This window comes from Apteryx mantelli, chromosome 4 (assembly GCF_036417845.1).
Source record: "Apteryx mantelli isolate bAptMan1 chromosome 4, bAptMan1.hap1, whole genome shotgun sequence".
Taxonomy (NCBI): domain Eukaryota; kingdom Metazoa; phylum Chordata; class Aves; order Apterygiformes; family Apterygidae; genus Apteryx; species Apteryx mantelli.
The window spans coordinates 84,133,365-84,147,347 of NC_089981.1; the positions used below are offsets into that span (position 1 = coordinate 84,133,365).

The 13,983-nt window shown below is 47.8% G+C and overlaps 1 protein-coding gene across 1 annotated transcript in view; it reads right to left on the reverse strand.

Moving 5' to 3' along the window:
* The window catches only part of DAAM1 (dishevelled associated activator of morphogenesis 1), a 100,997-nt gene that overhangs the window by 62,834 nt on the left and 24,180 nt on the right, over nucleotides 1-13,983 (reverse strand). The gene's annotated exons all lie outside the window — the stretch shown is intronic.

The following is a 13,983-nucleotide window of genomic DNA, read 5'->3' on the forward strand; positions in this document are numbered from 1 at the left end:
AAACTTTCAAAAAAACCCACCCCCTAAGAAAACTTGCGCAGAACTGAAGATTTATTAACCAAGGAGAAATATGAACTGAGTTGAAGCCTAAGTAGGAGTAAAAATGAATAAAGCAGAAGAACATGTCAGATGTGGGTATATGACAATGTGCAAACACATCCGAAAAGGGTGCAGAAATACTTCGTAGCCTCACACAGTAAGTTTCATTGTGCCCAAGTTCGAACGTGTTCAGTCGTCACAGCCCTGCATTACTCAGAAACACCTACCTAATGATACCTTACAGGATGCTTGGGAGAGGTGTTTAAATAAATAGTGTGGCAACCAGTGAATATGAAAATCCTCATAATCAAACAGTGACTAATGACTGTTATTTCAAGAAGTAACAGCAATTTACTGCGAAGAATCAGGTTTTTGCTGTTATTCTGGCGCACGGAAATTCCTGCACCCACCTACAGCCTGGCTAGACTTGAGGAATCCCTTACAGTCACTGATGAGTTCCTCAGCGCTCAGCAGCCCCAAGCAGGCAGCTCACAAATTGTCCTTCAAACGTCAGAAGATCAGCAGACTATAGGAAGATCAGCTGTTTTCCAGTCACTCACAGACAACAGTACAAACCCTGGTCTGCCAAAGCCTTTTGCAGTCGCACTGTGGAGTCATAACGCCGCAGAGAAGCTGTCTACAACCTCTAACTGATGCGCGCCTTCAATTAATAATCATGAACTCAATTAGGTGGTTCTAACTGGCAATTAATTTTATAGTCCATTTGCAAGCCATGAACTCACGCTACAGCGCGCGATGGTGGTGGCCGTGTAAGGGTAAGAGTGAGAAGATAACCATGCAGGTTGGGCTCCCTCCCTCTCCCATGTGCACCCGCAGCCCCCACTGCTCTACCCCTCTGCACCTGGCTGACTCCCATGGCAAGATTTGCCAACTTTGCTGTTTTAAACATTCTTTTGGAACCAGGTCAAAGGCACAGAAAATAACAGCTTCATTTTGCTACTAAAAGGAAGTCTCTGCCCAGAGTGTTTTTACTGGAAAGAGATATGCTACTCTTAAATATTTATCCCGTATAGTTAAACTATTAACCTTTAGATCAGGAAACATGTTTCCACGTTAAATTTCCATTTGAATATGCTTTAAAAAAATCATAATGGGGATCTCATTCTAGAAGTTTATACACTATTTCTAAGAGGTAAAATATATCCACATGATTTGCTTTGCTGATGGCTCACAGCTCTCTAACCCAAGCCAAACAAACTTCCTCTTCCTTCCGAGCATAATACGAGCCTCTAGTGAATGCTAGAGCACACATCGTTCTCCTAAAGCTACCTTAGAAATATGTGGTTTAGCTCAGCATGGTGTAAGAAAGATCCCAAGGGCCAAACCTGCTTTTTCATCCTGCCCTGCACTTTTCCCTTGGAGGACACAGAACGGCTCTTCTGGCGGAGAGGTTCACAGGGTCCGTACCTCCCCCGAGCCAGCAACCAGACCGGTACGTGGAGCCCAAGCTGCGGTGACATGACTGCACAGGCCGGGGTGACTCCTCCAGGACATGCTTGTGCAGGGCACCAGCACCTGGGGACACTCGCTCAGCATGGTCCGAAAGCTGGGTCCCAAGCCTGGAGTATCACCCACAGCTGACTGGATTCAAACGATGAATTCGGGGGGTGGGGGGTGATTTGAAGTGCTGAACCCCATCACTAGATGAGGCTATGAGCCATAGGTATTGCTCCTTCCCTTCCCTGATGGAGCAGCAAATGCCTGTGACTTGTATGAAGAAATTTTGGAGACAGCATGGAAGGAGGCAGAGGCACCACTGAGAGGAAACCAGGGCAAAGTCTGGTGAGCAAAAACCATGTCAAGGAGCCCTCCTCTTCAGCGGCGTAGGGACAGGACTGCAGGACAGCTGAGCCCAAGCTGGAGAGCTCCTCCGAGCAGGTGGTTACTTGGACGCTTCGCTGAAGCGCGCTTGCCAAAAACATCAAATCACAGCCCATTCCAGCAGTGACAGCATCGGCCAGGCACCAAGTCAGAAAACAACCCTGCTTTGAGAGAAGCCTGGAAAGCAGGAGGCAGAAAAGACAAGGGGGGAGAGGAATAGAGCCTGGCCTCACCGTAAAGAGAACCGCAAAGTTTGCAGTCAGCGCAGTCTATAACACGGCCTTTTAACGGCAAACCTAGATCAAACAGAAAAGTTAGGCTGGGGAGAGAAATGTTTGCCTCTCCCAGCAGAAAGGGCAGGAAAGCGCAGCCCCAGCCCGTCGCAGACACGCTCACGCTGCCGTCCGGCGCGCTCCCAGCCCTGCGCTTTAAGCTGTCCACGGGCATCAGGCACAGCGCGGTGGAGATGTTAATGAGCGTCTTCCACGTGCTGAAAGCCACCGAACTTAATCAGGGAAATGGCAGGAAGCTATGAAGTTCTTGGACTTTGCTAACTTGATAATGGCATTCAACCAGCACGGGGTCACTCGAAGGAAAAAGCTGTAGAGCGAAACTGCATTAGGAGCGGGTCACTTCGGAGCACAGGGACTACAAAGACGTAGTTTGAATCCTAAGGTTATTCAGGATAATTCAGGCCCGCAATTGCTGACACAGGCCAAGCACAGCTGGAGACTGAAGTCTCTGAAACTTTCCCTTTTGCTATTTCCATCCGCGATGGGGTGGCAGAGCCAGGAGGGGACAGGAGGCCACGCAGGAGAGGACAAGCCAGCAGCCACCAGCATGACCACCACTGCTTTCTTCATGCTTTTGTCCAGGTCATCGGTTTTCCCACTGACGACCCACAGATCCCACGCTCCACAAAAAAATTCTGCAAAAAGTAGCTAGGGACTAGACTTTAACTAAGTGACAATTCACTGTACAGGGGTCTGCACCCCCAGAATATTTTCAGAGGTTGATATGTAGGAAAAAAGGCAAAAAAAAATCAGTCTAATGTATCTTTCCAGCTGATAACCTAAATAACCATAATGCATGGAGGAGACAGAGAAGGGGGGAAAAATTATGTCATTAATTGCCATAGTTGAAATAAAACTTCATGAAAAGGTTACTGGTTTGGTTTGGGGTTTATATATAAATGTATAAATGTGCACTTTTTGGCAACATTTGGCATTAACCAGCACAGCATGGGAATTAACAAAAAAATTGCCTGCTGAAGTTTGTATCAACTTCCTTTCCAGGGCTCATATCGCTTTTTCATTCTCTTCCAGGCATTCTTCTCCAAGTTCATCAATTTGATTTATCCAAGACTGTTGCAGTGTCAAGGGAAACGGCAATCAGCATTCTTCCCTCTGTACCTCATCTAATCTTCTTCCGCTAAGCACACGCTTCCCTCACACGGCTGCCTACGAGGGCGGGTTGATTCACGCTGCCAGTCTTGATTGGGATTTATACCAGCACACGATAAGCCTCAACTTAAAAAATCGATCTTATTTAACTTGTTATTTTCTTTTTAAGTTGCTTTCTTAAATAAGCATACTTATCAATCAGTAACCAGTATTGCATGTTTATATGCAAACAAATACGGCCCTCAGATACAGTCTGGTAATCCATCTTGCAAAGCAGGAGGAGCTTCGCTATCTGTAATGTATATTTAGGCAAATGCAGTTCTCAGCATATGTAGATTTAGTTTTACTTTTTTTTCAATAGGAAGGTAGTGAATCAAGTCTTTTATTTTTAGCACCAGTAATAAAAAGAACCTCCTCTCCAGCACACATCTTTTCATCCGTAGTATGCAGGGAACTTAAAAACAACAAAGAAACCCTGCAAACAAACCAACCCCTGCCAGTAGTATTACCAGATTCTTTTTCTTTATTCATGACAACCTCCAGCTGGAATTATAGAAGATGAACAAAAAACCAACTATTTATTAATGAATAGGCATACTGGATACATAAGCTTTTATTAATTTTGCCTTTATCAGTTAATGGTTTTTTTGCCTAAGGGAAACATTGCCTACAGCAAGGGAATGAGTTAACAGCAACAAGGAATCATGACTTCAGAGTGTTTAGAACTAGTGAATCTCCTCATCCCACATTTAATTTTTAGTCATTGACTGGAAGAAGAAAGACCCCAACCCATCCTGTGTTGCAGCTTTCAGTTATTGACCTGAACTCACTGCAGAAATGTAAATAAAATATGTATTTTCTTCTTCTGCAGAAAAGATTACAGCCATCAATATCTGATTTAGCTCCGCAATAAACTCTTGCTCCAGCTGTTCAATGTTCCCATCAGTTCAAACACCTAACTTTGGCAGGCAGCGGGTACTGCTTTAAAATGACTTCATTTAATTAATTATTTCAATAGGCTAAAGTAAGTTTAGGTTTTAAAGGTGTTCATCTTCCAATACTAATGTATTTCAAAAGAGAAATATCTACTTAAAATTTTCAGTCTTTTTGGTTGTGATATATATCTATCACTGCATACACACTTTTCTTTTATTGAGCTTTGCCTTTTATGACCTTTTCATCAACATCATCTGGAGAACTGTTCTCTCATTTTAATTAAACACAGAGTACTTTTACAGCCTGTATTATCGTACAAAGCGCCCTAAAGCGAGAATTGTGTTGATCTAAGCTATTTCATCCACAAGCGCACTTGCAGACCTAGAAGCCCTGCAGGTGGACTGCCAGAGTGTTTTTTGCACGCGGTCATACGTAAACTCTGAAAGCAATGACAGAAAGACCTATTGGCCGATTATCTGTTGCTGTGATCGCTAAAATGGATTAAATTCAAGCCAAGCTGGGCATGACCACCCTTCGGCGGGTGCATCTCATACCGTGATAAAGCGCAGAGTTGCCAAACAAATAACAAGAAGGTTTCAGATGTGGATTTCACATACATATATATATATTTATATACACAAAGAAGCAGCTACCTTTTCAATGAGTTTTTAGGTACCACCACTGCTGAAATCAGTGAAAGCTACTGAAGTTACAAATCAAGCCCGCATGTAAAGTGTGGTTTTAGACATTCACTATGCCCAAGAAGTCTCGCACTTACAAATACTGTGCTTTGCTGGTCTGGAGCAAAACCGCTCCAAGGTTTCCTATGGCTTGAGGCAGGGCACCTCTAAAGGCAATTAGAGGCTACAAAGCTCCACGCTGACTAGTTCCCACTATCAGGACGATTTTTATTCTAAGGACTGTCTCACTGGGTTTGGGCACTTCCAAAATCCTAGGGTCATTTTTAAGAACTTCAGCAAGGGCAAAGCAGAGAGTCGCTCCAGGAGAGTAAAATTTCTGATGGAGATTTAGCTTCCAGCAAGATGCTGAACAAAAGCAGGCAGGTTATAAACATACTAATTTTTCTCTTGTTTAACCAATATCTTTTGTAAGTTGAGCTCCAAGCCAAACCTAGGATGCTTTTCATATGAAAGAAATGTAGTCACTCCGCTCCATATTGCTGATTTACTGTTCATCCTCTCTGCAAAACTTTGCCTTTAAAGCAACCAGATAGGAAAATATCTGTTAAGGTCTCTTGGTTTTGGGTGTTGTCAGGGAAGAGAAACTAATCCCCTTAAATAAGGTATTGATTCAAGCGCTCGAATCGATGAGAACCAGGACTGCATGTTGTTCGGGAAGGATATTGCATGCACGGAGACTCAGCTGAGGAAAGCTGACCTTGGACATGTTCACACACCGTAGAGTGTACAGACTCTGTTTTTAACAGATATTAAAGCAGTACAAAAAGTTTTCAGACGAATCTGCAAGCAGATATGAGGCAGGCACAGCCCATTTCTAGCAAGAACGCTTCCTGCTGAGGTCGGCAGTAAAGCAAAATCCGCACGCTGTTCACCCTTGCCTCTAACTCCAGCAACAGCATTCAACGATAAGGCAACCAGGAAAGAGTAAAATACTGCTAGAGCAGGTGCCCCATCCAGTTTAGGGCAGGACCCTCAGTGGTGACTTGTACCTAAAACCCTTGGAGTTGACATAAGCCTGAAACCCAGCTGCCCCAATTAACATCACTGGCACATTACTGAATGAGCTATCCAGGCATCTTCCAGTGATGTGGCCTCCTCTTTTACGAAGTGGAAAGCACTTAGCAGGTAGACCATATAATTTTTCCACTTTAGCTATACTTTTCATTGAAACAAAGGGTTTTCTTATTTGCTCTCTACCTTCGGCTGGGGTTCACATTGTGCCATAACACAGTTCCTTCATAAAATTATTAGTTGGGAACAGTAAGACCTTTAAACCAAGGCAAGCCCACATGCCAGTTTGTAGTCGTAACAGATATTGCAATTACACAAATGCTCAGCTGGAATATACTGTTCCTCAGTGGGTTATATCATGCAAGCCCACAGAACATGTGTGGGCAGAAAATTCTTATTTGCTTGCTGAGTAGGTGTGCGACTTCGCTATCAGATGCTTACTTATCAAAACATATGTTTAAGAGATTATCTGCGAAGGTGTAAAACCAGGAGGTGCCGAACACAAGTGCAGTGATTGACAGAGCGAGACGTGCGAGACAAGCGAGCGCACACCCTGCGCCTGCAGATCTCTGCCCTGCGCAGGCACCCGGCAGCCTGCGGTGTGAGCCTCTAATGAGCAGAAACCGGGCACCACGTTGAAAGTGTCCTTTGTGCGGCACAAGGTTCCCTACAGAGTGAATTAAAAAACAGACATTACTGAATCGCTTAGTTTTCCTCATTAAAAGTGATTCATAAGTGTGAGTGAGGACAGTCTTGGGAGAAGGTGGTGGGACGGGGCTCAGAGCCTGGTGCTGCAAGTGTCCAGCCCTGGACAGGCCCCATAGCAGAAATGGGGCACAAGGGCTATCAAAACTGTATTTTGTCTAGGTGCACACTTTTTTTGTGTGGATACAGTAGAAGCTGGCTTAGGCCACTGTTTAGTAGTTTCCAAAATCAGGAAGAACTCCTTAATAGAGCAAAGACCAGGCAGGAAAAAAAAAAAAAAAAAAAGCCCGCCCCCCCCCCCAAAAACAGTTGACCTGTGAGCATAAAATGCAAAGCTTTGCTTTGTAGTTGATCCTTCAGCTGTTACATGAAAGCCGCGTTGTTTTGCAAGGCGAAAAGCCTCGTGCTTTCTCCTCGTTGGATCAGAAACCAACAGGGGGAAAAGAAAGCACTTTACTTACGTTCCTAAGTAAAACTGGATATGGCTGGTAATGAATTCCCTGCTTGACACCGCTGTTAACGCAGAGCGGTGCTTGCACTAACCACACCGCCTCCTCCTAATTGCCACCTTACTTCCACTGACAACCGTGAGTTCGAAACGGAAGCCTTAACGCTGGGAGAAGTTGAGGGACCGCTCCTCCAACCTGCTCTTCGCTACCAGCGTTAGCAGGCAGCACTGCTCAGCCCCACCAGGATAAACACCAAACGGCCAAGGAGACTAAAGTGGCAAGCTGAGAGGAAAGGCTGTCATTCCCCAGGCCCCCAGGAGGAAACGCATGAGTTACGGATGCAGACAAGTTCAGAACATAGTTTCCAAAGCAAAGGGCCGGGGTTGTTCTCCCGTCTTTGTTTGAGGCCACCCTCCCTGGGAACAACGTGCGAAATAATAATAATTCAAGTATGCAAGCAGCGGTGGAAGCCAACGCTCTGCTCTTCTCTCTGGGTTTTTGTGCTGCCCCCGTTGCTTAGTATCAAAATGTTTTGCAGCCGCACGTTACGAGAGTTAAGATCTGCCAGATGAAATTTGCTCTCTCCCCACCGCTCCTGAAGGGTTATCTTTATGGGCCAAACGGGACGACTCGGACCACGCATCTGCTTCCTGATACTTCCAGAACTGATCAGTCTTACAAAGCATGCAGAGTAGCTGTTACCTGCCTCCCCCCCCCAAAAAAAATTAGTTTTGAAAAAGTGCAGACTACAGGGAGGCCCCGCACTATCTGCTTGTAAAAGCATTTCACCTCCACGCTGTCACTGTTCAAGAGGTGCTCACAGGCTCATATGGGTGCTGTTTGTAAAGCTGTGTGAAAGCCCAGGTTCAGAGACATCATACACCTGATCCATAGAAAAGAAATAAAATTACATTACGTCCTATCCCAGCACCTTACATCATGTCAGCCACAGACACGTCACCCAACACGGATCATTTCAAAGGTAATGCAGAGTTAATCTTTGTGATTTGGGATGCTATCTCCTACAAACGGTCCTCATCCAAAGAGCAGCTCTCTTGCCTCTGATAAAGTACCTTCGTTGCCACAGGGACAGCAAAAACAAATGCCTGAATAATATAAACTACCAGTAACTTTTTTCCCCCGGTCTCCCAAGTCCCAGCTACTTCATAAATCTGAACAGAGCGATGGAGCAGACTTCCATGTCACGGGAGGGGAAGGCATAAATCACGCCACTTGAGAGAACATGTGTGAATACCTCCCCTCCAGCAGATCCCCACTTAATGCAGTCACAAATAATGTGCAACGTCAGCCATTTGACATCCTCTGTACACGAGCGCCTGCGTTCCTCTGGAGCCCATGGGGGCTGGGGACACTGCCAAACTGCCCTCCTCGTGGCTTCATCTCCGCAAATCTCCAAAACCTGATGCCTACTAGGAACTGGGAGGAGAGACTGGAGGAAGATCATCTGTGTACCTGCTCTGGCTTTATAGCCTATTACTAAAAACCTGCTATTGCACATCACAGGCAGGATACAGGGCTAGACGCATGGCTGCACTCATTTCTTCTCCATTCCTAAAGAAAAGCAGGAGGTGAAAAGAGATACCTTGCTCTCACCAAAGCACTAAGAAGTCCCATAGGGATCAGCAAGTGTAATTTCCTAAGAAGTCTAGCTATTTCAGATCACCTCCCAAACTGCTTCTGAGAGCACTCAGCTCTTATCAGCTGGAAAAAAAGGAGTCAGGGTCAGTCTCTGGTCCTCTACACTAGCTGCCACCAGCTGCTCTGAGTAAGCGGTCACAGCAACATCTCCAGGGCATCGGACACCAGGGCAGCATCTGGTGCTTGGTTTCAACGGCCAAGCAGTCATTTGTAAGGTCCTGCTTCACGTGAGGCTCCCAGGTGCTAGGGCAAAGGCGGGTAGGACCCTTCTCCTTCACACCTGCAAAGAGTTTCATTGAACAGAGTAATACCATCACATCCTCAGTGTGAAGCAGGGACACATGGCCTAGTGTCCAATACCTGTAACTCGTTTTCCAAAACCAATTTTAAATCTGATTCAAATGACTGTGTTCAAAGAAGGCAGGAAGGCAAAGGGAAACAGTCCCTAGCTCAGCTCGTAGCTGAATTCAGTTGTAACTGGGGGCTGTTACTGCAATCGCTGCTGCAGCAACTGCAGATCCCAGCTGGAGAAAGCAGCAGGGACCAAAGCTCCAGCACACGCAGTGGTGGCCCACACCTATTTAGGTGGATCAAGCCTGGAAGGGGTCAAGCAGATGCAGACTGGGCCTGATGTGCCAGGAAGCTGGTCACGGTGGTCCTCCAAGCACTCCCTGAAGCACAGGGCCAAAGCGGATGCTAAGCACCAGGGTTACAAAACTGTTGTGTCCATCCAACAGGGGAGATGGAAAACACATGTACAAAGGTCCCCTGTTCTTCACTCTCCCTTCAAACAAACCCTAGGACTCCTGGGTCTGACCCAGGGAACGCCTAGACTCACTTCGACATTTCCCGATCAACCCATTTAATTCCTCTGTGCTTCCATCCGCCCATTAAGTGCATGTCCCGCAGGGCTGATACACCCTGCCACACACAGAGCGTTTCATTAAAAACCTTAAAGTGACAAGGAGTGTTAAGCAGATATAAAGGACATCAGTCATTTACCCATCTGGTGGAAAGTCTAGTTGCTGGCAGAAAACAGAGAGGATTGTTATGGCAAGATCTACCATATGGCACCATTATGTGTCTCTTTGCAAGTGCTTTCTCTTAGCATGCAAGCAAGATCCTAGCCTTTGAAGAAATGCCGTATTGTTAGCCTGGATACACAGGAGCCTCTTGAAAGAAGCCGTGGCAGATGGCACAGCTTTGTTCTCGGGGTTTGGAGGCAGTTGTTGAAGAAGTGGATATCCCCCCTCCTTCACGCAGGAGCTGAGACACCCCAGAGCCGCGTGGGGCAGTCTCCGCTGCAGGGCTGGTACTTGCATAGCTTCAATGATGTAGTTTGGGTCCGTGCCATGGGTGTCTCCCTCAGCAGCAAGCCACACTGCACAAATGCTCCTAACACATCCTACGGGAACACCTGTGGCTCTTGGAGAAGGGGAACAGCTTGAATCCAATTGATGTTGCCTGGTGGGTGGCACACCACTGATGAGCCAAGGACAGCAAATGCTGCCTGGCGTGAGCCCGCGGGATGCAAGAGCAGCAGTGCAAGAGAATTGCATTGGAGGCACAGCCTAGCTCCGAACTTCTGGGAAGGACACTTGTCCCAGCAGCCTGAACATTTCCCAGGGAGCTGCAAACGCGCCATCACTAAATCCTGCTGAAAAACTTTGCTTTTGTCAGTGCCTCCCTGCGAGCACCTGCCCCTTCCTGGGTGGCTCAGGCTGGCCGAAGCCCTGACAGGACACGAGACAAAGAAAAGCCTTTCAAATGGGGCCAGTGCCCACTTGAGCGACATCCCAACAATGCTCAGACGAAAGCCCATTCAACCTCGGGGGCGAAAAGGACGGGAAAGGGAAAAGGTTTCTCTGGGAGGAACCAGTGATCATTCATTGACCAAGGCAACGATATTTGCATGTTCTCTGAGGCAGGGAAAAGCTGCAGCCTGCTAGATATTCTTGGCTAGGACAGGATGTATTGTCCTTGCAACCCGAGCTGCAAGTTGGGCATTTCTTACCGACTAATCTGCTCATGTCTGGGTCCAGACAAAAAACCAATCCCCTGTTTCCCCATTGTTCCTCTGGAGAAGCACTTGGATAGCAACAGCATAAAAACAAAACTATTCTGCAGAAGCTGAAAGTCAAGTAGTTACAATCCAAAGTATCCATATAATACAGGGCAGGCCATATAATACAGGCCAGGAAAGCAAACTGAGCTTTTAGCTAAGCAGGCCTTGGAGAGACAAGCGCTGCTCTAAAACCATCCACGCCCTCTTATCCTCTGCCCTTAGTCCGTGGCAATCACTGATTACTTATGCCAAGGATGTTTTCAGGCTCATGTGAACAAGCACATTTAAAAACACCTCAAGCCCAGAGAATTTTTTGCAGGATGGATAGAAAAAGAAGGAGACAATGCTTTCTGAAGTACACAACAGCATAGGATGTGCAGAGCGGAGAGCTTGCTGCACTCAAGTCTATTGGTATTTGTGGGAGCACTGACTCTCCAGGCAGTGACTGAATCCACTCCTGCAATGTCCCAGTGTAGCTCCTAGGGAGCACCGCCGGGCCCAGGACCGAAATCTCCAGCGCGAGTCACTTGGAATCCAGGGCTGAAGGGAAGGAGAGGAGCAAAGAAGTCACTGTGAGACTGCAACGTGGTGAATGGACAAAAGGCTGAAATACATATGGGTGTGTGCATGTGTGTGTGCCTGCGTGAGTGCGTATGCATGTTTGTGTAAGCCCAGAAATCCCAAGGATCCCAAGGATCCCGGGAAAGGAGGCAGCCTTGTGGGTAAGGCACAGGACAAGAATTCAGGAGATCTGGATTTGTCACCTTTCTGCATGACTTTGGGTTCATCCTTCCACCTCTCTGCCTCAGCCCCCTCTTTGAGCAGAGGACACGCCATCACCCCATCTCGGGCCTGTTGTCTCGGGTAGTGAGGCTGCAAGGTCTCCGGAGGCAGGAGCTCTGCCTTAGTGCATGGATCGGCCCTAACGATAAGATTACATCAGCCAAGCCAAAGACTGCACCGGGGAACAGGGATACAACAGCACTTTGGGGAGTCTGACAGCTCCCCCGGGCAAGTCTCATAGCTGGCCAACATTTTCATGCTGATTTCAAGGCACAAGAACATTTTCTAAGTTGAGAAGCACCATCCATCCCCTGCTGCTTTGGCACCACAGGCCATGCGTGCTATCTCGGGTTGTGCTACCTTGTCTAGATCTAGCACTAGGTACAAAAAGCAGCCTGGAGGCGACCTCCTGCGTCACCTGGTGCAGTCTGTTGTTGTTGTGATATATAATCATAAATTACCAAGTTCCACTTCCAATCCAGCAAGATGCTTTACCCCTTTAACACCCCCATTGCTGACGGGGCTGCTCCAAAGGTCACTCCATCCGCAGCCCGTTTCTCTCCCCAAGTCCGCAGCTCACCGGGGCTCCAGACCTGGCCGAGGACCAACCTCAGCTGGCAAAGCCTCCGGACCCTCTCCAACTACTTTGACTTCCCTCAACCCAATTCACCGAGACAACTGGGACTTTCAAGAGAGCTCTGATCCGACAAAGCGGGCACAAGCCACTGTCAAGCGTGAAGGACCTGGCAGAGTCAGGACTGCCGTGTTTTTAAGCGACATCTTTCAGCCCCTGGTCAGGCTCCAGCAGGCGTAAAAATCAGCCCGGTGCCTCTGAGTGCGTTCTCTGTCTCTGATCCAAACCTTACACAGTGGGTTTATACAGAAACAGCAGGACACTTTCCAAGCCATTTGACTAACGCTGAAATTTAATACCCGACACCGACAGGTTACCGAGAGTGAGAAGGAGCTAGTTGTAATGAGGTGGGCCAGGGTATTTGCATCTCCATTCCCCATTTGGGGGAATCTGCCATCTCGCACACTTGGGCAAGAGCTCGGCTTCTTTCTCCTTCCCACCCAGCGCTGTGTCAGGGGTGGGAGCCAGGGTACAGATTCACCCACGGGGTTTTCCCGGGAGCCAGCGGGCTGCAGCTGTTTACAGCGGAGCATGGCAGGGACCCGCTCCCCTTTGCTCCTCGAATGACTTCACCTGCCCTGGGGACCAAGCTGCGGTTCACATTTGACTCCGCTCCCTGGCGGAGCAGCTGCGTCGAAGGCTTATTCTCACCACCAGCTGGGAGAAAAAGGGAAAGCCTGGCAGCACGGAGCAAGGGGAAGGGAGCCCAAGAACCACATCACAGCCTGCCCTGGACGAGCAACACAAGCGCCTTTCAACACCCTCCTGCAGAGGCTGGTCCCTACAGGTGCTGCCTCACTCCCACCTGGCTGGACGCACAGTTCTCCCCGGCAGTATATTCTTCACATGAGCTATACGGCTGAATTTGGAGGAGACCCTCTGAGATTCCTGGGCTGACCTGAGATGCTGTAGGCATGCAGGCCTGGTTGGGCTCCAGTAAGTATCCAGCACGTGAGCCTCAGCAGATGTTTCCTTCAGTCTGTCTGGTAATGCCAAGCCTGCATCACAACAAGCTCTTATCCTCTGTTCAGCTGGGGCAAGTCAGGAATTTTCCACTGGAAAGAGTTTCCACAGGAAAATCTGATTTTGCTAAGCTATCAGTCAAGAAAGAAGTGAAACAAAGCAGTTTTTTGCAGCCTGAAGAAATCAAATCTGATTGACAGTGGTTTGCCAGATGGCTGCAAGAACACATCCTTCTGAAGGGATTTCTTTTCCCTGCCATGGTGCACCGTCCTACACAAGTCCAGGTCTGGGAATATCCTGTCATCTAACCTCTCCCATGGAGGAGGTCGCCTGGACAAATGCTACTCTCATAACGCAACCTGGAGCCCTCTTCAACCAAGCGACGTGGGTCACTGACGCTACACTGCCAGATGTCCAAAGAGAAATGCTATACCATGGTGTGTGACTGACCAGGGTCATGATTTCCAGCTCCCTCTTTGCAACAAAACAGATTTTCCTGCAAGACCAACAAGTAAAAAGCACTCCACACATACAGAGGACACCTGCTCTATCAGCTTTGGCACTGCTACATCAGTCTCCAGCTCGCTGCTCCTGCTGCCCAAAGCCACAGCATAAAGACAAGGCTGGGGAGTTACAGAGGAGCCCTAACAGGACCAGCATCAACCAGCCCAAGGACACCCCCCAGGGCCCTGGAGCTGACATGGCTACAGACACTCCTCCCGCTACTGGGAGCCCACACTTTTCCAGTGCCCACTCCCTGCAGGAGAGAGCAGCCAAGGGAAAGCACTCCAAC